This window comes from Leuresthes tenuis, unplaced genomic scaffold, assembly GCF_036924035.1.
Source record: "Leuresthes tenuis unplaced genomic scaffold, fLeuTen1.0.hap1 SCAF_2, whole genome shotgun sequence".
Lineage (NCBI taxonomy): Eukaryota > Metazoa > Chordata > Actinopteri > Atheriniformes > Atherinopsidae > Leuresthes > Leuresthes tenuis.
In genome coordinates this window covers 7840422-7864298 of record NW_027325356.1, presented here as the reverse complement: position 1 = coordinate 7864298, position 23877 = coordinate 7840422, and the positions used below count along the sequence as shown (strand labels likewise).

The 23877-nt window shown below is 37.4% G+C and overlaps 1 protein-coding gene across 1 annotated transcript in view; it reads right to left on the bottom strand.

Moving 5' to 3' along the window:
- Nucleotides 1-1515: 1515 nt before the first annotated feature.
- kcna4 (potassium voltage-gated channel, shaker-related subfamily, member 4) overlaps nucleotides 1516-23877 on the bottom strand; it is a 60372-nt gene continuing 38010 nt past the window's right edge. Inside the window, exon 2 of the mRNA XM_072380041.1 lies at nucleotides 1516-8270. The gene's annotated coding sequence lies outside the window, so the exon portion shown is untranslated. The remainder of the gene's footprint in view (nucleotides 8271-23877) is intronic.

The following is a 23877-nucleotide window of genomic DNA, read 5'->3' as shown; positions in this document are numbered from 1 at the left end:
TTTAGTAGCATAATTGTATGGAACTATAACTATATACATTTTTTAAAGTTTAGCTTTAACTTTTGATATCAGACTGAGGTAGAGAGTGAAGATATCCATGTCTTCTACTTGAGAAAGTATGAGAATCTTGTTTGTGGAAAGAAGAGTTTGTGGTTCATTTTCTGTGTGAAACTTTGCTATTATTACAAGGGTTAGGTAGGGAGACATGTGAAGTGTGGAAAAAGTGGTAGAATAAATCAAAAGAATACATATTGTGTATTGTGCCCTGTACTATAAAGACACATTTGTGAAAAAGAAAAATGTACTGTCTTTATAAAAAAACAAACAAAAAAAAAACAACGTCACATCTCATTATCAGTGGTAATCAATTAAAGAAAATTCAGTCTGAATGGTAGCTTTAAATGTTCTTTTTCTGCAGGGTAGAAGTAAAGATACGTGTCTATCTCTTTTATTACCTTTGTAAAAGTAGATACCTACTGGTGCAGAGCCGCCTCTTACAAAAAGCACAAACTAAAGAAATGGATAGAAAGTACATTGCTGGGGGGGGGGGTACTGATGCTGTTGGATTTGTGCACTAATAACTGAATGTATAACGGCAAATGTCACAGAAGTTTACTTGTGACAAAAAAGGACATTTTACAGCACTGTTTTCTGAATTTTTATTGAATATATTATTTTTTTCTTTATTCAACATTGCACATATTCCATTTTCAATCACATCTCATATTGCTGTCTACAAAATGTTATGAATGTCGAAAATCCAGAAGTTGGAAGGTTTACCAAAAAATAAAATAATAATAATAAATAAAATAAAGGAAACAAAACAGGACAATTAAGGTCAGAAGAGACAACCTCCAACAATACAGAGAAAGAGACAAGGAGAAGAAGAGGAGCACCCTCAGAAGAAAAGAAAACTAACATACCTTGGGTTAGGATGCATATTTCTCAAAACAAAGCATCCATCCAGTCCATGTCTTCTATTTGAGAAAGTATGAGAATCTTGTTTGTGGAAAGAAGAGTTTGTGGTTCATTTTCTGTGTGAAACTTTGCTATTATTACAAGGGTTAGGTAGGGAGATATGTGAAGTGTGGAAAAAGTGGTAGAATAAATCAAAAGAATACATATTGTGTATTGTGCCCTGTACTATAAAGACACATTTGTGAAAAAGAAAAATGTACTGTCTTTATAAAAAAAAACAACAAAAAAAAAAAACAACGTCACATCTCATTATCAGTGGTAATCAATTAAAGAAAATTCAGTCTGAATGGTAGCTTTAAATGTTCTTTTTCTGCAGGGTAGAAGTAATACGTGTCTATCTCTTTTATTACCTTTGTAAAAGTAGATACCTACTGGTGCAGAGCCGCCTCTTACAAAAAGCACAAACTAAAGAAATGGATAGAAAGTACATTGCTGGGGGGGGTACTGATACTGTTGGATTTGTGCACTAATAACTGAATGTATAACGGCAAATGTCACAGAAGTTTACTTGTGACAAAAAAGGACATTTTACAGCACTGTTTTCTGAATTTTTATTGAATATATTATTTTTTTCTTTATTCAACATTGCACATATTCCATTTTCAATCACATCTCATATTGCTGTCTACAAAATGTTATGAATGTAGAAAATCCAGAAGTTGGAAGGTTTACCAAAAAATAAAATAATAATAATAAATAAAATAAAGGAAACAAAACAGGACAATTAAGGTCAGAAGAGACAACCTCCAACAATACAGAGAAAGAGACAAGGAGAAGAAGAGGAGCACCCTCAGAAGAAAAGAAAACTAACATACCTTGGGTTAGGATGCATATTTCTCAAAACAAAGCATGCAGAATAAAAGCGAGGCTGGCCAATACAAACATGGATATTTCTCAACACCTGAACTGTAGAAATATAGTACATGTTCATTAATAGTATCAGTCGTTTTTCCTTTGCTGTTTGATAATGACATCCCTACGTTGTTTATGAGTGACAGTGGCAAAGAAACAGTTTGAATATTAGGCGTACACACGAGTGACGCACACACACTGAAACAAATGCACCCACCACCACTGTCCTTAAAAAAACAAATAGACTTCATTAACAAGTGTGTGAAGAACAGTTCCTTTCTGCAGGTGAGGTGATTGTGAGAATCATAACTGAGAAAGATATGCTGGATTCTAACCACCTTATATGTATGACCATGTTCTTGGCTAACCAAACTCTACCAGCTTGCATAGACCCCTCGATGATTGTTATTTGTCTGAATCCCAGTTTGTTCTTTCAGATCCAAAAACAACTTCTTCATTTGTATGCAGTGTCTTTGATTTGTACGATTCTCTTTAATTTAACTACGGTGGCCCTGTTTCATGTAGCTCGCCTGGAGTATAGATCAGAAACTGACACTAAATTATCTAAAGAGGATTGTTGTGCCTGTTCTGAGTGAAATGCCAATCAAATATAAGAAATGATGCTTACAAAAACAGCTGTTTACCCATTGCCTGATAGTCTAAACACATTACGCTCCAGACCAGAAAGCTTCTTTTATAAGGCCGGACACATTCACTAATAATCCGCTAAGCAAATGTATTTGATTAGTACTTCTCAGCCTTTGAATTTGGCAACTTGTTGATAGGAGACGTGCTGTTCCCCACAAGCAGTCTGGTCATGGCAAAGTATCTCTTATCAAAATATTTCTTACCAAATGTCACTATAATAACTGTTCTGTAACATCTCAAGCACAAATGCTAATCTCCTAATTATGCTCCGTGCTTCTGAAAACAACACGTTCATATTTATGACCGTCAACATCCTCTTTCGTCTAATTCCTGATGCTAAAGCTACAGCAGCCCAGAGAGCACAAAGCACTGTGATTAACAAAAACATTCCAACAGACAAAACAGTTCAGTGAAGCAAACATCTGCACCAGCTTAAGAGCACATATGCAACATGGCGGAACGTGCTGCAAATAAAGAAAACACAGCCACAAAGGTGTGTGTGGGTTTCTTACTCATCGTGGATTTATTTTTAGCATCTTTTTTTTCTATTTTTAATCAATGTTGTCCAAATGTGTGACCATATTACAGAGCCCAGAGCATTTACAGCTGAGCATGCAGAGATTAGGTCATATTTTTCTGTTTTCTGCCATGTCCCATCAGGGCTGCAGACCATGTCTTTTTGAGTTGATGCTTAATTTAGAGATGATTTTGTTTATTGTAACGATTACAGTGTTGGAATGTTTTTAAAACCACTTGTCATACTTTCCCACAGATAAACCGATCTTTTCAGATTGGTTTTCATTCAGTAAACTGTCTGAAATGAAAAAGAGAAAGAAACAGTAGAACCAGAGAATATTTGACCAGCTGATTTTTGTTGTCATCTTACTAATTAAATAATCAATTAGCTTTATTTTCCATCCAAAAGAGATCACTTTTGATTTCATCTCATGCTAAATTCATATTGAAATTACTAGTTTGATGAAAGAGGGCAGATGTAGTTACAGATTTATTGATATCTTAATTCAGGAAATCCACGGTTTCTTGTTTTTGCTCAAGGAAACTCCAAGGAGGGAATACTCCGAGCTCACTGGCTGTCTGTTAGTGTGAGGACAGGTGCTGTGATCATGCGGTGGGTGTGTGTTCGTAGTTGTTTTGTTTTCATTCATTACAAAAGTGGAGACCTGTCATTAGTAACTATTATTTAGCACTTCATGACGTAAGTCACCTTCATGATCTTGCATAACAGCTTCGTACTTCTCTGATACACAATGAACATGAAAATTTTCATTCAATGCTTTAGCATGAAGGCTATTTCATAACATTTCATCAGTATTATGATGTCTGAAGAAATGTATCAGACTTTGACACAACTTTAAGTAGTATGTCTTAGATCAAGTGCTGCAGTCACCCTGTCATTGATTTTGTGGATAAATTAGCTGTATAAATCCAGGCCTTTTAACAATTCTGCTATCTGAGACAGTTTCATGGACACTGCAGTCATTCTATTTGCAGCAAAGAGCACTAATACCTTTCTGCAGGAGGCAGATGGTGAAAAATAACCTGAAATCCAGTCAGTCACATAATATCCAGCACGAGTGCTTCGCAACAAATAAGAAGTGCGTCACCATTCAACAGTTTTTCAGCCCTCCTCATTCTGCACCGTGTTCCTAAGGAGATTAAGACTAACGGTTCTCTGGTGTTATCTAACACGGAGGCTCTTACAGTAAACACTAGCTTTTATCCTCAGACTAATGTCATACTTCCAGTTATGTACAGTAGGTGTCTGTTGGACATTGTATCAAAACTGAGTTATATGCATGTTTGTATAGTGAAGCTTTATATTAGCCTAATATATTAAGAATTGATTTGAATATTGTGGTCGGTGCAGTCGGTGCTGTTTCACAATTTGGCCACTTTTTATCAAAAATTTTCATTCAAAACTTGGCAGTCTTTCCCCTGACTATTGAATGTGAGTCTGCATCCTTGTAAAAGTATACATTTGGTTTTATAAGTGGATGTTTTGATCTTCATCTCAAATATTTATTTGAGATACTTCCTCATCATTCGAACTTGTTTAAATTGGTTTAGGTCCTATTTGTTCAAGCAAAGAGACTTTGTCCCAGCAAAAATTTCATGTATTGCAAACAAAAACTAGGCTTTTTATTAATTTATGTATTTATTTTTGTCAATCAAATCTGGTTATGCTGAATTTGTGCATACACAAATGATGCAAGTGGACGGTTGTTTTTTCATGCTTTTAGAACTTTATTTTTTTTCTAAGAGGAAATCCTTTCTTTGATTGATTTATGGAGGGATTCTCATTCAATTTTTCTCAGTTGCTGTGTAGAAAACACAGGCCCGGAGGAGTCTCAGAGGTGTTTAAGCCTCAGAAATACATGTCCCGGGAATGTCGGGTGTATGAAGAGACTTTCCACATATAAAGCCAATGCCCAACAAAAATTTTTTTTTGAATGATTGTTTTATATTTAGCTTGATGGGTTGTTATCTAATGTTTCTTCACACACAAACTGTTTGCCAAAGTCTTTTAAAATCTATTATTTGCTGGACTGAATCACAACAAATAACACTAAAGTTATTACAACAGGTTTTAACATATTTACCATCACTAACATGCAGCTACCTGGATAAATATCACACAGATAACTCTAGTTTATTCTGTCGTTCTATTTATCAAATGTGCTCGGCTCCTGCAGTTATTTTCCCTCTGAAATATTCAGTCTGCTTCAGTTTCTGCCTATCAACCTTCATCCTCTGTCTTTACATGACCGTATATGGTCTTCTCTGGGTTACTACTCCTGATTAAAGCAGATGTAAGGGATCCCCGTATTAGTGCATCTGCTGCCTCAGACCACATCAATTATTTTAATTCATAGATTGAAGATATTGGCTAGAGTCTGTTCAGATTGTTTTTTCTGCTTGATTGAGTGTGGTTAATTCAAGGATCCATTCTCAGGTTGATCCTGTTCTTGTATCTGCTAACCTGTGGGCACATTACTCTTTGGCTCTGTTTCTTCTGTGGTGATATGAAGCAGTAGCTGTTTCATTTGTCCCTCATGAATATATCAGTAGCCAGCTCCCAGCCACCGTTTAGTGTTTATGTGATGGTTCTGTAGCTACATCTCAGATCTCCGAACACCCTGTGAGCTAATGATCAGATTAAAATCCCTGGGCCATGCCCCCAACCGTCCCTAGACCAGAGCTGACGAGGCGTCTGCTGATGGAGCCCCTGTGGGTGTGGAACAGCTTGTGCTCGAGGCACGTAATCTGACAAGATCAGTGTCACAAAATCACTTCTGAAAATATATTTTTACACACTGGTTATATTTTCATTTCCTCCTAAAGGACTAGTTCAACATAATAGGAAATATGCCCGTTTTAGTTTTTGCCAGTACTTGGATCCATACCACTCTGCTCAGTGAATACATAGCTGTCCGCCCAGGGTAGATTTGCTCAAAGATCAGAAATAAGGAAACCGATGACCCGCTTTGCTTAAATATACCAAATCTGCCTTCCAGCACCTCCAAAGTTCACCAGTTATTGATGTTGTAACAATTTGTACAATCTGTGCGCAATCAGAAGTGTAATGACAGGAAGTGGTTTGGTTAGATGTCTGAATATTTCACGCACTTCGAAACTATTAAGCTGATTGGGTTAAAATAATTTCACGATAGTAGTTTCTCCTGCTCCCTATCCTCATGTAAAAATTGTAAAATTTGTTCGTTTTTCTTTCCCATGTTTACTGTTTAATCCTCAGACCAATACTTAATCACGAATTTGTTCTGTACACAAACAAGTTTGTTCCAAGTCGCAGTAGCAACAATTTCACAATCCACTGTCTCTCACTGCTTTTATGTTTAGTTTTCTTTGGGTTAACTCTCTTCTTCTTGTCTTATTTTCATTTATATTATACAGATTTGTCAGTCCATAAACTGGATTGTATGGATGGTCTTGATCAAACTGCTGGTTTTCATGTTCTGCTACCCAATAAAACATTTTCCCGACAAGGATTTCCCAGACTACTGACATCTATTTTAAAACTATTTCTTGGTTACAACTTTTGACACTGAGGAAATATTTGGAACATTCAGTAAACATCTTTTCTGAAGGATACCATTTATGAGGTAATTACAAATACAAATTTCTGGAAAGAGCGAGAATGTGAACTTTGGATTTTCTCCAGGAGACAATAAGAACTCTAGATTCAAGCTTTTAAGTGCCATTATAGCGAACACAGTATGTAAAGGATATTTCTAAAATGAAATATAGGAAAATAAAACACAGTCTCCATAAAAATATGAGATATCACTTACTACTACTGGCATGTCAGGGGACATTTCTAATCATTTCATTCACAGGCGACATCGCAGGTCTAGAGACACAACAAAATCCATATCTTCATACAAAGCTGCACAAACAACATCAGCAGCCTCATATCTCACTGTGCAAAATAAACGGGTAACTACAATTTCAATGGGAACATAGGAAAACAAAAAAACTTTGAGAAACATGACAATGAAGAATGTTGGAGCAGCATTTGCAACAATACGAGGAACATGACTGTGAGGACAAACCAAACAGATTATTATGGTTGATGGTCATAACAGTCAAAGAAAGTGAAAAGTCTCAAATTACTCTATCTTCAACACATCTTCGGACACACAAGTATAAACGTCTGATATTTACATGTTTTTCCTATTCAGTGTGCATCTATATCACAACATTTTCCAGAAGTCCACAACATACGATAAATTCAGGGTTTCACCTTTGGTTATGTAATTATCAAGGCTAGGTTTAAAAAAATATAGAACACACGTCCATGTTACTTTTGCATACAGTTAAATTCAGAGTGAAAACATATCAACAAAGCAGCTGGTCAGCTCTAAATTTGCATCTGAGAAAAAAACCAAAACCAAAAATAACCCAAAAGTATTTCATCTTGACATTGATAATTCCTGGGTGGTGAAAACCCACCAAGTTTCAGCCGCCATTTCTCTGTGATAGAAAGTGAATGTGGCAGATATTTATGATGGGTGTTTATGTGCCTGACATCTTTGCTTTAGTGTAAGTTGATCTTAATGTAAGAGAATATTCTTCTGATTTATTTCAGTGTGTTGCATTGAGCCAGTCAATATATATCTTATATTTCTCTCCCAACCCTCTGAACACCTTCCGAATGAAGATTTTCATGTGTTATGAATGTGAATCAAGATTTTTTTTGCCAGCATTTGACTGAGCATCTTAGGCCAGCCTTGATAGGTTGACGATATGAAACAAGATAAAAATAGTTTAAGTCATAGTGCTGGCTGCATATAAGCAGAGAGCAAACTCACCATTTAGTAACCAATGACGCCTACAAAGCCGACCCAACTAAAACATTATGTCGACGTTACAACCGAACATTATCATATTAAAATATTCACATCTGTTCCTTACAAGACACTTTTTTCCACAAGTAAAGAAAAACATCTTTAAACTTTTATAAGTCTCTTAGTATCGTCACTTCAATACATCTATATATGTGTAGTAATTAAGGCAATCATTTTGGGCCACCACTTACTCTTTAGCTAACTCCGGTCTCAAGCCTAGAGGGTTTGTTTACTGACGCAGTACAGCAGCTTTCATCTCCGTTTGTCCAAATGTGTTCAAAGTCCCGCCCAGCTGTTGCTTCTTAGTGTCCGTTCGTGCTCAAGTCGACCGCTCACAATGTTTTGCTTGTTCTCTGCAATTTCAAGAGATGTAGGGGGCACTCCCTCTCCTTGTAACTGGCAGCGCTGCAACAAAAAGAGAAACAGGAAATGGATGGAAATCTGTCATCATTCTTGGGGAAATGGCACCTCCAAAATAGGGCAATTGGCCCAAACACCAAATTGATTCTCTGCATAGTTTCCTTTTCCACCCAGAGGTTGAGCAAGATGCATCCCACTTTAGATAATTATCAGGGAGAAACTTCCTTTGAGGCATTTAGATTTGAGCTTTGTCAAACACATACGATGCACACAAGAACACTCTTTACATGCAGGCTGATCACTTATCACTAAACCAACTCCTTGTTGAATGGGATGTCTGAAAACTTTTGCTGTGTTTAGAATCTGAAAGCACAAATGATTAACCTCCTTCTGATGTTAACTAATTCACAACTCAAAGAAGTCACAAAGTTAAACATCAAAGTGACAAATGAACTACTGAGAGAGAAGATACAAAGCTTGGAATATGATTCACATCATGATTTTATTATTGTTGTTTATTTATACCCCAAAACATGAATTAATTAATGTGACAAAGCTCTAGCAACAGTTGTAATTTTAGCTGAATAAAAAGGAGGAAATCTAGTGATTTTTTTTTTTTTTTTTTTTTTTTGTATCTTAAGTTACAAAGAAGTGTGGTCATGCTCCCGATGATGCGTCTGGAATCCTTAATGTGTGATTGCATTGAGCTGTGTTTCCTTTGGTGTTTTTCTTTTGTTTAATTTTCAGGGCAGACATTGTGTTTTCAAGACAAACCCTGATTTTCCAGTTTTGGTGCCTTAACCTGAATGAGATTGAAACAGAAGAAACAATGTCCCCACTCAGGACTCATAAGAGACTCAAACTGCTCTCTGAAAGGCAAGACTACATGAAAACGCAACCGTTTCACACAGGATTCAAAACATGGTCTGCAAAATAGAAGTGGAACTGTGGCTGGTGCGTTATAGCAGAGACGTCAAACGACATCTAATGCATAACTCAGATACACCTCCAGCTGTGACAAAACTGCAGTGTTTGCCTCCTCGAGAATGAGAATGAACTGTGACATATGTAGATAGTTTATGCTCATTCCACAGAAACATAAACCCTTGTTTTCACATGATTCTGCAGTAGTGAAAATGCACTGCAGTCATGACTATTGTAATGCATTTCTGACAAAACAGCATACCGCACACTGGAATTTCAACCACAGTGTCGGATTGTAAAAGACAAGTAGTTTTAGGAGGCGTGGGCCCTGCTGATGGTGATGTTGGCTCAGGAGAATCTAATTTATGCTTAAAAGATCTACATGAATGTTGAAAAGACAATAATAGTAAGCTGTTATGTACTAAGAAATTGAAGTACGGTAAATGATATTTGTGATAGCTGCTCACAAAGGTGAGTCATGAAAGGGTAAATTAACAGCTCACGTTGGCTGTAAATCAGAGCGCCAAATTAAAAAAAATTAGTTTGTGTCTACAGTGGCACTACTCTAAAGGCCAAAATGGGGGGGAAAAGGTTTAATTTGTCAGGAGGTAAACTCCAGGAAGTCCTGACACATGCTGGCTACGGCAGTGTCCAGCACAGATAAAGTGGTGACGTGTTTAAAACAAACAAACAATGACACATTGGACAAGTACTGCATGAAAAAACATGCAGCCCATACATGCATTCAGCCCAATATGACACGTGATGTTTATTACGGAGATCCAACTTAAATTTAAATTCGCTCCTTAGTGCTTATGTGATGTTGGCAACCCCCCTCTTTTAGAAACATTTTGCAAAGAAACTGTTCCGTGTCACAGCTATTTGTGCTTATTAAGATGCACACTATTAGAGACAAGCATCCTCTTTAAACTCAACAGCTGTTGTATCTCCACCTCAATAATTTGAGGATTTTCACATCGTCTCATAGGAGTTGAAGACATTCTGTATGCAATGATAGCTGCAGCAGGAACGAGGCAATTACAGCAAACATAGTGTTTTTCTTTTTTTTTAATTTGATTTCCTTATTAGGGATTTAAAGCTAAACCTGTGGTTGTTGAGTTTTGTTTATCCTTGAATTCACTGTACCTGTAATGCTAAGTGAACAAACTTGGTATCCACTGTTCAAGGATGTATCAATATCTATATTCTCAGGTTTAGAAATTAAGGCAGTGGGTATGTGTACAGTTTAAAGTAGGCAACCTACAGCTGGAGGGTAACGGGGTCACACAGTACAATACTAAAGTAAATGAAGAAAATATTAGTATAGATGTTTCTCCTGCTGCAACCTGAGGACAGACAACCAGTGCTGGGATATCTGTAGAGGTTTATAACCATTATTATAGTAAAATGCATGAAGACACTAAAATAGATCTTAGGTTTTATGAGCAGATATCATGGCAGCAAATTAGTTTTATTTCTTTCTAATGTGAAGGTGTTTTATTAGAATGAGCCATTTATTGTGTGAAGAACATTGGGGCAGTGAGCATGCTGAGGAATATTAATGTAAAAAAGCTAGGCCTGACAGCCCCTGCAGTTTTTGAATGGTTGCAATATTTAGGAGTTTAAGATTAGATATTATTTTTATTCGAGAACATTTTTATTACAGAGATGGGATGTGAGAATGGTGAAAGGGCTGAGTTTATGAACGATGAAGTCTCTTCCACGTGTGAACTGCAATGAATGAAGGGAGAATTAGGTGTAGACTTTGTCTGCTGTTGCCTGTTAACACATGCACTTCACAGCAAGAGCTTCTCTGCATGAGATACATTCGCACTACTGGAAATACTCTGAAGTGGCACCTGGGTAGAACCGACAAAACCAGGACATGATGCAAAAAAGAAGGCTGCAAAAATTGCTGTGTTTACAGCACGGAGGGTCGTGCTCCTTACTTATCCACTGCTTTTGTGTTGCTAATCATACAACATATGTATCTACAGTATCTTTATGTATGTAGTATGTTTATACAGCATCTTTCTACATGGAATAGGTTGAAAGTGACATAAATGTCAGCATAGAAGAGTACAAAAGGAACATATCATCAAACACTCAAGAAAGTGGGGACATTTGCATTCTCACACACAATTTATTACATTTTCTGTTGATTTGTTTATATACTTTTTGTGCAGTAAAGTGATTGTAAAGGTCTATAAAATGTATGTTTTCATGGGCAATCTATTGACAGACAGTGTCAGACAAGCTAAGTGATGGTAAAACATTTTGTCTGACAGAGATGACACCGGGTATGATTGACGTTATACCCAAAATCTGCACATGGAAACTGTCACACACAAACCTGCACACACTCCCTGACATGCAGATAAAAAATTGTTCACTCTTTCTTTACTCTTCAGATTTAACTTGCACGTTAGGAACATAGTTCGATTTTTGAGATGTTGGATGTTTCTTAAACTTAAATGTTGACCTTTATTAATGTTTTGAATTCATACTGACTTCCTAAAACTAGCTTATGTGCTTTTCATACTTTTTCTTTTTAAATTTTAATATTAAGTGTCATATTCTTCCCTATCCAGAATTCCCAAGTCTCTGTAGCATATTTCAGAATGATCGTCTCCCAGCATGTACTGTACAGTATGTGCAACATATGTTTAAGTAATAGCGTTAACTAATACAGTGAAAAGGTTAGAAGACAACTCACAGTTGATTTCATGTTGGACTCTGGCTAATTAACTTAGTCAAAACATTATGAAAGAGAAATAGGGCCTAATTAATTTGTTTTCCATAATTACAACAGGAACATCCATAAATGTATAAGTCATGTGCCAGGCTCATGTGTATGCCCACCTGAATTAATTGTGCACACTTCTTCTGTGGCCCAGTAGGAGGCAGGACTGATTTCATTTCTATATTATTATGCCACTGTCTGCTCAAGGCTAAGCCAAAAGCACCCCACTTTAAACCTGTTAAGATCTGCACAGCCACCTGCCTGCCAAGAAGTCATCCCTATTCACAATTCAGGAGCCCAGCAGCTGTTTTTCTATTGGACTGGATTTAAAATCATTATGGTGTTTGCAGAAAGACGCCAGTTGAGACTGCCAGATAAAGAACCTGCAGGTATGACACTATGAGGGGAGATTTTCACAGCCCCAAAACGTAACTAACAAAACTGCAGGCAGTTGAAGGAATTATTGAATCAAAATAACTCAACAGCTACTTCACCTGATTTCTTTAAATTCACTGTTGTTATGCGACAAAACATATTCAACTGCTAGTATTTAATTGTTTGTTTTTCAACCAATTTATTCTGATCTGTTGTTCTGCACTTTCACAGCTGTCAAGTTGCACCTTCCCAACTAAACGCAGCATGTTCATGAAAAATGACAGAAAAACAGTGGCAAGCATGGATGAAAATAAGCGCAGCTGTACAAGTATTTACAAAATAAAAACCTCTTTCCTGGTTATATTTCCAAGGATAGTTTTGGCAAACAGAAAAATACAGCAGCCTCTGTATAAACTGCATTTTTTGTAAAGCAAAAGGAAATAGCACTACTTCATAGTAAGAAAATGGAACATGTTGGACTCTATGAATTAAGGAAAGTTCTGGCCTTAGAGTGGCTGTGCTTGCCTGAACATCTATTTTCTTCTATCCGACGGATTGATTCCAAATGAGCTAATCAGCTGCACACTAAATCAGAATGAGATTTGACAAACTGCCCCCAAGCATTAAGTCAAAACATAACTCTTTACTTTCTGTCTGCTCATTTTCCAGAAATACAGCAAAAGAAGAAGAAGCTTATGTCCAGGAGGAAAAAAATCTATTAATTCAATAGTAAAAGATGACCAAGATGGCCCCACATCTATCCCTGGGATCAATATTTGGATTTCTGCTGTTCTTTTTAATTAAGCAGCAATCTCAGCAGCACATACCCCTCCTGCTAGCTGTAGATAAAGGGAATTACATCAGAAACCCCACAGCTTACAACTGTATACTTAGTGCCCTTCACTCATCAAAGACCAGGAGCTGTTGGATGAAAGTCTGAAGCACAGACTGGTGGGAGACCATTTAATGGAAGCCTCATTTTGAAATGACTTGACAATTGTTTATGAAATCTTGCACCTTAATGGACGTATATACATATGGAGAGAAAGCATCCATGGAAAGAACATATTTTTCTCCTACCAGAAAGAAATGATCAGATTAGTTCGTTATATTTATCTTATGTTTGACAAAAAGAAAAAGCTACCCGTCTGACCCGACTTCTCATTACTTTCATAATTGCCAAAGATGGTAGAGTTGTTATTAAAAACTGATGGTATGTATATTATCAATATCTGTGAACAATGGCTGAACATATGAAGACAGCTTTTCTGGCTTTCTTAAAGAAAACACTGAAACGAAGCTACTTGTAGGTTTGAATACCCCAAACAAAGCTGTTTACATGCAAACAGGTGATTAAGGATGTGTTTTCTTCTTTTTGGGGGGTGAAGATGAGTAAAATGGACACATTTGGAACTGGTTTCATAATGACTGAGTTCTCATCAGGTGAAATATGCTTTGTGCTCAGCTTTTCAAGTTTGTATACACAGTTTTGTGAATGTGCTTAAGCAAAGTTTAAGTTATGTATCTACACAGAACTCTGTGTGTAGCTGTTTCAGGTAAGTGTAAACCAGAAAGGTTTTCCAATTCGACTGAAACATTATTGCCTACCTCAGACTGGAACAAACTCTTCAAGAGGGCAAATTTGTGAGAAAGACGTTGGCAGCAGGAACTATTACTGATAAATCAAGCTGGGAAATGAGACATAGCAGCTTCTCATTACTTGTTACCTTCCCTGCACATCAAGCCTGCAGGCTCCTGCAGATAGTTAAAGGATAAATTGGATCTTATACATGTAATTGATCCTTGTATTCTAACAGCACAATGTGTGATGTTTAATGAGTTGCTGTGATTAAACAACTTCTATGTTTTACAGAATGAATCTGCAGAAAAAGATCTTTGTAATGGAACTGTTTGTTCAACAGATGTTCAACCCTAACAGAAAGTATTTGGAGAGTGCTTACTGTGCTTTCAAAGGTTGTAATCAGTTTCACAAACGTGGCAACCATCCTTAACATCAGTTGAAATGTTTGAGCCATCTTAATTTCAGGTTTTGGACACGCAGTGACCATTTTAAAAAATCACAAGTGGCACAAAAATCCCCAAAAATCCTCTAGATGTGCTACAAGTTGAAAGCTGTCAACTCACTCTTTACACCTTTAAATCCCTTTTAAAGTACCGTAGACCTGTGTGATTACAACAGATAAAAATAAAGCTCTTCCTCCCATGGGAATACTCTCTTTGGCACCAAAGTGTTTTTGTTCACAGTCATCTAAATATTCTGATCTGTGTGCCAAAAGCACTTTAAACTGACATCATCAAAGCACCGACAGTCACATCACAGACAAGTCATCTTCAACAGTTTTCAGAGAGAGCAGTTTAAAAACTATATTTTTCTTACATGGAGGCCAACACAGCTTTGACCTCACTGTATGTTTATGTTGCTTTCTGAAAAGGGATGACCCACAAAACCATAATTTGATCTTCCTTGGTGTGCAAAAATAATAAGTTCTAACATCATAAGATACAGTTTTAGCAACATTTACCAGTTTTGTACATACTATAAAGTTAGATCACGCTGTCATTCAGGATTGAACCCAACTTCACAGATGTGCAAGTTAGCCATAACCACTAATGCACTTATGCACAATCCCAGATGTTTTTTAAACCGTCCATAACAAACTGGATGGTTCCTTTTCTCTTAAAGCCAGAGAAAGCAGCATCCATAGTTTACACAATTTCAATTTATTTATTTTCTTTTAAATTTACGTTTTCTTTTTTTTTTTCAGACCACAGGAGACTTTTCCACTTATCTTAAAGTAAGCTCAGGCCCAGAGAAGGCGACGCTGTGTCTCGATCTTGATATATGTTAATATATCATTCACAGTCAATGTTCTTCAGAATTGCAATTTCCTTTCAGAATTATGTTTGTTTTTAAAATGGTGCCATTTGAGGGTTTGAAGATCATAAACATTCAACCAATGATAATAACATTTCCCAGTTTTAACTCTTGACACATTCTATTTTTTATCTTAAAATAAACGTGGTTTAAAATACTTTGCCAATCTGTTTTTATATGACACTGCACTGCAGTTTGGTTACAAACAGTGTTTTATACAATATTTTGCAATATTGTTAACCATCACAGATTATAACAAACATGTCCAAGCTGTATCAGGAAAGTCTTCTTTAAATTAGGGGGTTGGGCATTCCAAATTCAGACCAATAAAAAACAAAATAAAATAATTCAGCGAGACTGACTTTAGGAGTCAGGACACTGCCTGGCTTCATGTTTGCTGACATTAATCCAAAGGCAGCGGGGATTTTCTGCCTCTTGCTGTTTCTTGCCTCACACCCCTACAGAGCTCTCAGATCCACAGTCACTCTCCCGCTCACACACACACAAATATACACAGATGAACACACGATAGACTATAAATATTCAGGCAAGGATCGGCGGTATGTGCAGCACAATGTATGCCGGGGACATAACACACACGGTGCTCATTTCAACCCTGCCACTGAGCTCTCTTCTGTGGGAATGAAAAAGAAAAAAGAAAACATTTGCACATCTGCTTATCTGATGGTGTTCATTTAGGCAGACATGTCCATGAATGCACTCTATGAAGCCCAGACATGAGCAGTCCCATCACTGCGCTCATTAGATTTGTTGGCTGCAACATGACGAGCCAAGCTTCAGGTGATCTGTATTTGTCTGTGTCCCTGTCTGAGGGTGAGAGTTGCTATTTGGGAAGCACGTGTGCTACACAACGCATCACATTACACCACGGCAGGCCACATTACTCACGACTGTGAGTAACAGCTAATGTAGAACACAAATGGAGAAAAATCGTTAATGCTACAGTACTTTGGTCCACTCCAAACAAGACCTGTAGATGACAGAACTGGCAGAATGAGACTGGAAGCTATAAAGCTAGATTGTACCATTAATGTTTTCAACTACATCCTAAACGAGGACTCACTGTTCGTTTAAATGTGCCTGTGTCACGTGAGAGATGTGCAGTATATGTTGTTTGATATGAGATGGCAGAAGTAGCTTAAAACTAGGTTAGTACCAATTACATCCATGCCAGCAGCCACAAAATCTATATGTTTGGATGGTTCTCTGCTCTGTGACACTGATAAAATGAGACAGCGTTTTCTTATCCAATCTTTTGGCCTCGTGACTTACAGAGTTCAGAATGTTTCCAAAAAATAATATTAGATAGAATATTTTACTTAGATCCTGATGTTTTAAACAAAAAGTTGATCTGATATAAAGTCAGTAACAACATGGGACATATACAATTAATAGTGCACTGTATGTGCAATTGGGAATGTTTGATGAATCCAAGTTCTAGAGTGTTTTTAGCCATGAAATGGTTGTCGGGGACCTCTACTTTAGTCCAGACAGACATAGATATCGATATAAACTTTAAATATTGTATGAATTCAACTAAATTTTGACATGCTTGCAAGGTTTCCAGGGGAAACAGTAAATCTTTGATCGGGCACCATCAGCAGATCATGATTATGGTTTGACCTCTGACTGAAAATAAGATGAGATTTACAACATCAGCCTTGTCTTTGATCTTTCTTTGAGTTAAGTGCTAATCTAAGCAAAGACTGTGATTATTCTAAACATTAGATCAGCGTGTTAACATTCTGATGTTTACATTTAGCTGTATTAAATGCCATACTGGGGGTACAGCCTGGCAGAGTCACAACAACAGCTGCAGATGCAGTGTGTTGTTATCAGTCTGAAACTATAGAGATACCCAACTTAAATTACACAAACCCTCTCAGCCTTGTCAGATATGTTGAATAGGAGTCGAGCCTGATCTTATGTAACATATTTAAAAGAGGATTTTAAAATGATTTTCCCACACATGAGAGCTGGTAATGTTTAGGTTGGCTTGGTAACACGTTTCATTTTTCCTTTTTCCACACAGAGAGGCATGAGCTGGATGCCTCACCCTTTTTTTTTAGCTAATTGTTCAGGTATTTGCTGATTTATTCACTAGTTATTTCTATCACGACACAAACGGTGTTCAAATTGCAGTCTTATTTATTATAAAACCTCCGGTATGTCTTTACGGACAACTTTTGAAGTACCACTGATTTGCAATCATTTCTCCATGTGGTAAGAATTTATACCTTGAACAGTTAACAAATTGTGTTAAAGGCCTCTGCAATACATCATTTTAATCTGTCACACTGATGTAGGTATGTATGTATAGATTTTAACTGTGGTTGTAGCACATTAAGCACAATTTCATGATTTGTGAGAACAAAAGCACAGAGCCGTGTACCCAAAATGAAAACTGTCATCATCTTCTTATCCCCGTCATTCACATCGTACCAACATACAAACCAGCCTCCTCCATCTCAGACCCCCACAGGCCTTTCTCACATATGCATTGCAACAGTGACTTAATGAAACGCCTACAATCACTTATCAACAGCAGATGTAGATGCCTGCCAGTTGTGCTGCCAAGCATAAAAATTACCATGATGTTTCCCTTGATAATGGTCGCTGCTGGCAATATATCCCACAATTTACAAACTAAATTACAAGCTACAACTCATTTTTCCCCCTGTAATTGTGTTTTGGATATTTTATTATAAGATTCAAAAGTGGTATGATACTAGATAAGCACTAGGCTCCGGCAAGAATTTTTAAAATATCAGATTTTAAAATCAGATTTTGCTGTCAAAATGGCTCAGACGACTTTTATGTTGCAAGTAATGTATTATCTTGCCATGTGTGAAGAAATGAGCAAAATCTAAACGTGATTTACTGCAAAGTACCGGCACAATATCCAGGGTGTTCCCTGCCACTCACCGAAAAGCAGCTGGGATCGACTCCAACACCCCTGCGACCCTGAATTAGATTAAGCCGATATAGACAATGGATGGTTGGAAAATAGATTTAAAAGTAGAAGAACTTGCTAATAATTAGCAAACTAATAATGTTGCATTGAATTAAATATATTTAGTCAGACAAATACAGTCAGACAAAGAGTGAGAACTGTCATTATGTTCAAAGGGTAAGTGAATTAAATCTCTTTTGCTGTCTGCATTTCTTTTAACTCTTTAAAAACAGTTTTGTTTAGGAATGTGACAGCTGCAGATTGTCTGTTTTCATTAAAATTGGTGAAGAGTTTGAGCACGGGCAAAGAAAGAACCCATTCATATCTGGTTCACATGTCTTCTGGAATAACTTTTGTTAAAATCGTGAAACGCAGCAATTGTGGAAGATGTGCTGTCTGGGAACTCTTTTGCAGAAGCCAGCTGATAATGTTTTCTCTGTTGTATTAATCTCCTTTTTTTCTGGTATCTTTAAGTTATTTTCACTGTGTACCTCAATAGCTTGGAATACCAATTTAGCTGGTTTCCTCGAGTGCTTTATGCTGTTGTTGCAATGCAGAACTTTAGTTAGGACTGTGCATTTGAAAGTTTAATTTGCTGCATTGTTAGCAGTTGCATTAAATTCTTACAGAAGTCCCTCAAGTCCACAGAAATTATCTTTCATTTTGTTGAGTGTGCAAACACAAGAGTAGGTGTTTATTATGTATAGAAAGATTACATGAAGATATCTGGTGGTTTGTTTGTCCAACTGCTACCATAGTTTTTAAAGAGTTAGTTCGAATCTAAACTTGTCACAGCCACAGCTGTGACACCTGGTTCGTAACTCACCTGTGTTCCATCTTCCCTTGAGTGCCCCGTTAGTTTAAATACCTGGTCTTCTCCGCCTTTCTTTGCTCGTGTGTTAATGTATTTGTTATGCCTGTTTGGTTCATGACCTGGATCCTGACCCTTGGTGTTTTGTGGATTATTTTCAGTTCTTGGATTACCTTGGTTTTTTGTTCCGGTCCTGCAGGCCGACTTCCCTGCTCACCAGGCCAGGTTTTTCCTCTGTGTGAGATTTTCTGTTAACCAATAAACTTTTGTTTGAACTAAGAGTTCTTGTTCTCCTGACTCTGTGACGCACCGGGGCCCGCACTTCATTAGGGTGTGACAAAACTCACACACTGAGATATGTTAGATTATTTTGTCAGAGATGGGTGACAGAATTTGGGATTACAGGTGGGTCTCGACCCACTGACCCTAATCTGCTGTAACTCACAACCCTGTTTTTACTGAGACTTCCTGTGGGTCACTTCACTAAAGTTGAGTCCTGAAAAAAAATTCCAAAATTAAACATAATCTGGCAATCTCAGTGCCAGTGACTTACTTGCTTGCATCTCTAACAAAGTGGTGAAGAATCTCACTGCTTCCTAATACCTGGATAAGTAGGTAAAATCATTTTGTTTGTCCAAACAAACTGTTCTGTTTCTTGCAGATTACCCAGTTCATCAATAAGCATCAAAACAGTAGTAATGTGCATCATCACTTCAGGTCAGAACTTCCAGAAAAAAGTTAAAGCCAAGAAAAAAAGATGCCAAGATTTGTGTGCAGGGCTTCGACTAAATTGAAGCAAGACAATATATATGCATAACCAATCATGTGATAACATGAATTTGATTATACCTTTGGTGAGAGTTGTGATTGAAATCGTGGAACGTGATTCTGCCTCAAAAGACTGTCATTTGCCCGTTTGGCAGAACCACCCATGGGAGCAGTGAGGGGTGTTTTTCTTTGAACAGCTGCCTGCTGAAATCCTCTGACTAAAATTAACAATTAAAATGTTGCTTTTTCAGCACAAAATAGCGTATGGACCCAGTTAGCAGCCCATCTGGGGAACATAGAGGAGCTTTTAGCAGCTAAAGAGCAAGAATTTTCCTTAGGAGTCTGCTGACACCAAAAAAAAATAAGAAAAAAGCAACAAAAAGTGCTAATTGGCCAGAAACACAATTCCAACGAATGATGTTGTTTGGGGGTTTGAAAATGAAAAACTTTGCCAAAAACAAATTTGACATAAAAACTGACTAATGATGAGACATGAGATATGTCATTTCTGTGTTTACAGCTTGTTTCTGCTGCCCTCAGTCCAAAGAAGTTAGTTATTGATTAGTTAGTTATTAATTGAATTCCTCCTCAGATGATCTTTTGAATTAATGAGACCTGAGCTTTAATAGTTAATTTGTCTTGGTCAGAAATTGATCAAGACCTAATTTAATTTTGTCAGCGGTCAGTCAGTGTATCAGGTGAAAGAAATTAGTTTGAAAATCTCTGCTGAGCTGTGTACTTCAACTGATGAATCAATTTATCAAGCATGGCCAAAAGTGGAGGAACATTCAACAGAGGAGTGATGAATCTCAATGAAGGGACAATGAAGCTGTTGTGCTGTTGGTCAGAAAGATCAGGAAACCACAACAAAAACGTGCTTTTACTTCACCACTTCTTGACTTATCACTGGGTGACACCCAGTAACTCTAGTTTGTCCTCTACCTTTAGTTGGAGCGATATTTATCAGTTTAGTCTCTGCTCACCTGGGGAGGCTGCAGATAACCATGTGCCTCCTTCAACTGACACAAAGCTGCTCCCACCTGCACGTTTTTCCATACGAGCAACACAGATGCAATCCACTCTGCCAAATGTGTTTGTTGTAGCACTCGAGGAGCTTGACTTGTGTATAGATCCTTGTATAGCTAAATGTGGGAGTGGAAGTCATGTTCACCAAATCTTACCACTTTCACAGTGATTTATGCACAGCTTCTAAATGTGCATAAATCTCTCTCTCTCTCTCTCTCTCTATATATATATATATATATATATATATATATGTATATATATATATATATATATATGTGTGTGTGTGTTGCATTAAATCTAAATGAACTGTTACCTTTGTGCAGTCACAAAGATTCAGTATTGGACAAGCCTGCAGCGCGCATCACTTGAGTGTCGTTAAAAGTCATTGTTGTGTAACAGTATTTCATTAATCATTTGTGATTAGTTTAAAATTGGCTAGGCTCAACAGATTTTGAGGCTTTTGCCATGGCTGGACTGTAGTCCAGTGTAGCTAAATGTGGCATCACGTTAACATCCAACTCAAAGAGTCATCCACGTGAACATGGCACGATCACATCCAGTCATGTAATTCTTAATATTAGGAACCTTTGACTTTGCACACTTCATAACTCCAAATAGTTCTTAATGAGTACAGAACAAGGGAGAGCTTTCTCTGAAGGGGATGACAGGATCTGACTAAATTGTCTTCTGACTGACCGAATTCCTGGAGGTTTGCTCAGGTGATGGGGGAGAGGATGATGGTGGCTCTTGAACTTACACTACTCCAGGTGCTGGCTGTGAAGCTACAACAACACTTAAACAGGAAAAACCTCTGAGAAACACCTTACGTCTCAAGCATGGCAACAAGTGAGATCCAGACGCACATGCTTGAGCCAGAATCGGATCCCAATGTGAGCAGTATGACAAACGGGCACAATGAAACAGCAGGACGTCTCTGTTGGGCAATTATGCTCTGTACCTCCAATTGTGCAATTGCTGTGCGTTTCTGTACAGTTTTAGAAGCAACAAATGGATACTTTCAGTTGTCTCGTGTATAAATTTATCAACACAAAAATACAATTAGCCCCTTATCTGACTTTTCACTCACTGTTCCCATGATGTTTGCATAAAAATACCTTCATATGTCTACTGCCAACACAACACGGACATAATAAAATAGTTTCACTCGCCTCAGATTTGTGCTCTTTTGGTGCTGAAACAGCATAGATTTTTAGCTTCAGTCTTCCCACAAAGCCAGAATCATACTGGGTCTTTTCAAACAATTGTCATCGGTGAAGCGTAGTGAACAAATCCAAACCTTTTCATGACTGTGTTGCTGCCCAAGTAAACCAAACCGCATCCATCTGATCCAAGATCAGGTCTTTGGCAAGCTGAAAATGGTTAAATTGCCCTCACAACCAAAACCACGTTTTGTTGAAGGCATCTCTGAAGGAAAAACAAAATACTGTGCTCTGAAACGTACTAGTGGATCACTTCTTCCTTGCAGCGAGATATCTTCCGTGTTTAAAATGCTTGTGGTGGATGACATGCATTATCTAGCTCCCATCAGTGCGCACTGCCTAGAGAATTCCACCAATCCTACATTCCACTCATGACATGTGAGTTAAAATTGTTGTGGAAAAACTAATTTGCAAGAGAGAGTTTGAGACTACTGAACAAAACGAGTTCCTTCTACATGAACATTCTAAAACATACCTTGCTATTTGAGCTTTGAGTGGCGTTTAAGATTTTGATATGTGTTTTCTATGTTTTCTACAGGCATAAACTTCTTTCATTGCTTGCTTGGTGGTTCAAAAACTGAACTGTTTCCACATAAATGTAGCTCGCTATCCAATTGTTAGAGCACAGGTTATCATGCTGAGCCTAAATACCATCAGATGAGTCCACACAACACATTGTATAATTCAAAGCAAATCAATCGAAGTGAATCTCTGTCATTGCCGTAAAACCAGCTTGATTTGGCTTTGTCACTGTTCTCTGCTTAGTCTTCCCGCAGCTTGATTACAGTAGTTTGTCTTGCCAAACTTCTGAATTAATTTGTCCATCACCTCTCCCACAGCGTCTCCTGTCTGCCCCAAACCTTCCTCAGAAATCTTTATTTACTTCCTTTCACAAGAAAATCTTAATGAGCAGTGTCACTCTGAAGTTTCAACTTAATTTAGGAGTACATTTAGTTTCTCTTTCTGCCACTCTAATTTAAAAATACAGTCTGGCTTTCAAAAAAATTACTGAAATATAGATATATGTATATGTATATCTTGAGAAGAAAGAAGAAAAATCAAAGTCTCTTCACAAGTCTTTTCCTCAAGTGGTGGCTCTTTCCCAGATGGGCGACTTCTTACTGTCTCCTTTCCAACAAGCTGCTTTTGCTCATTTTCTTTCTTTCTGTGCATCAGGCAGATTTATTCGAATGGAAATGTGAATATTTTCTTTTCTCTTATCCTCACTGACCCATAGTACACCAGTTTCGTGCTTACAGTCACTAGTATAATGACCCTCACTTTATCAGTTCCCTATTGGTGGTAAACTAGAAAAGTGTGTGTTTTTCAGTTTATTATTCATGCATTGTACTGCTGCGATATTGAAATAAACTTTCTTACATTTCTGCTTTCTCTAGCACAATTTTTGTGACATGGTTATATTTATTAAGGTCTCAATTCATTGTTCATCGAGTGCTATTTGGCTTGTTATATTTAATTATTCCATACATTTCACCTCAACTCTGTTGGAACATCAAACAACATCAAAGCTAAAACCAGACACCCCATAGTTATTACAAATCTGTAAAGTTGCCCAGAGTGATGAGAGCAGTGACTCACGCATTGACCCTGTTCACCTGTTTGGGTTGACTCAACTCAGCTCAACGGTCCACTTGGCAATTTGTAAGCATGCATAATGAAGCAGTGATGCACAGGAGGCCCGAGTTCAGCAATATTACATCTGTTCTAGGCTGACATACACATACTGAACCCTTTCTTTTTACAGATCAACCATGTTTTGACACATCTAAACTGGGTGGTAGAAATGCAAAAAGCAGTGTTTGCACACAGGTTCTCATCTGTGGTTTTGTTTGAGATGAAAAGAAACTCTAAATAAAAAGGTTCTGTTTTTTTTTCTGTACCACAGTCCTAAGGT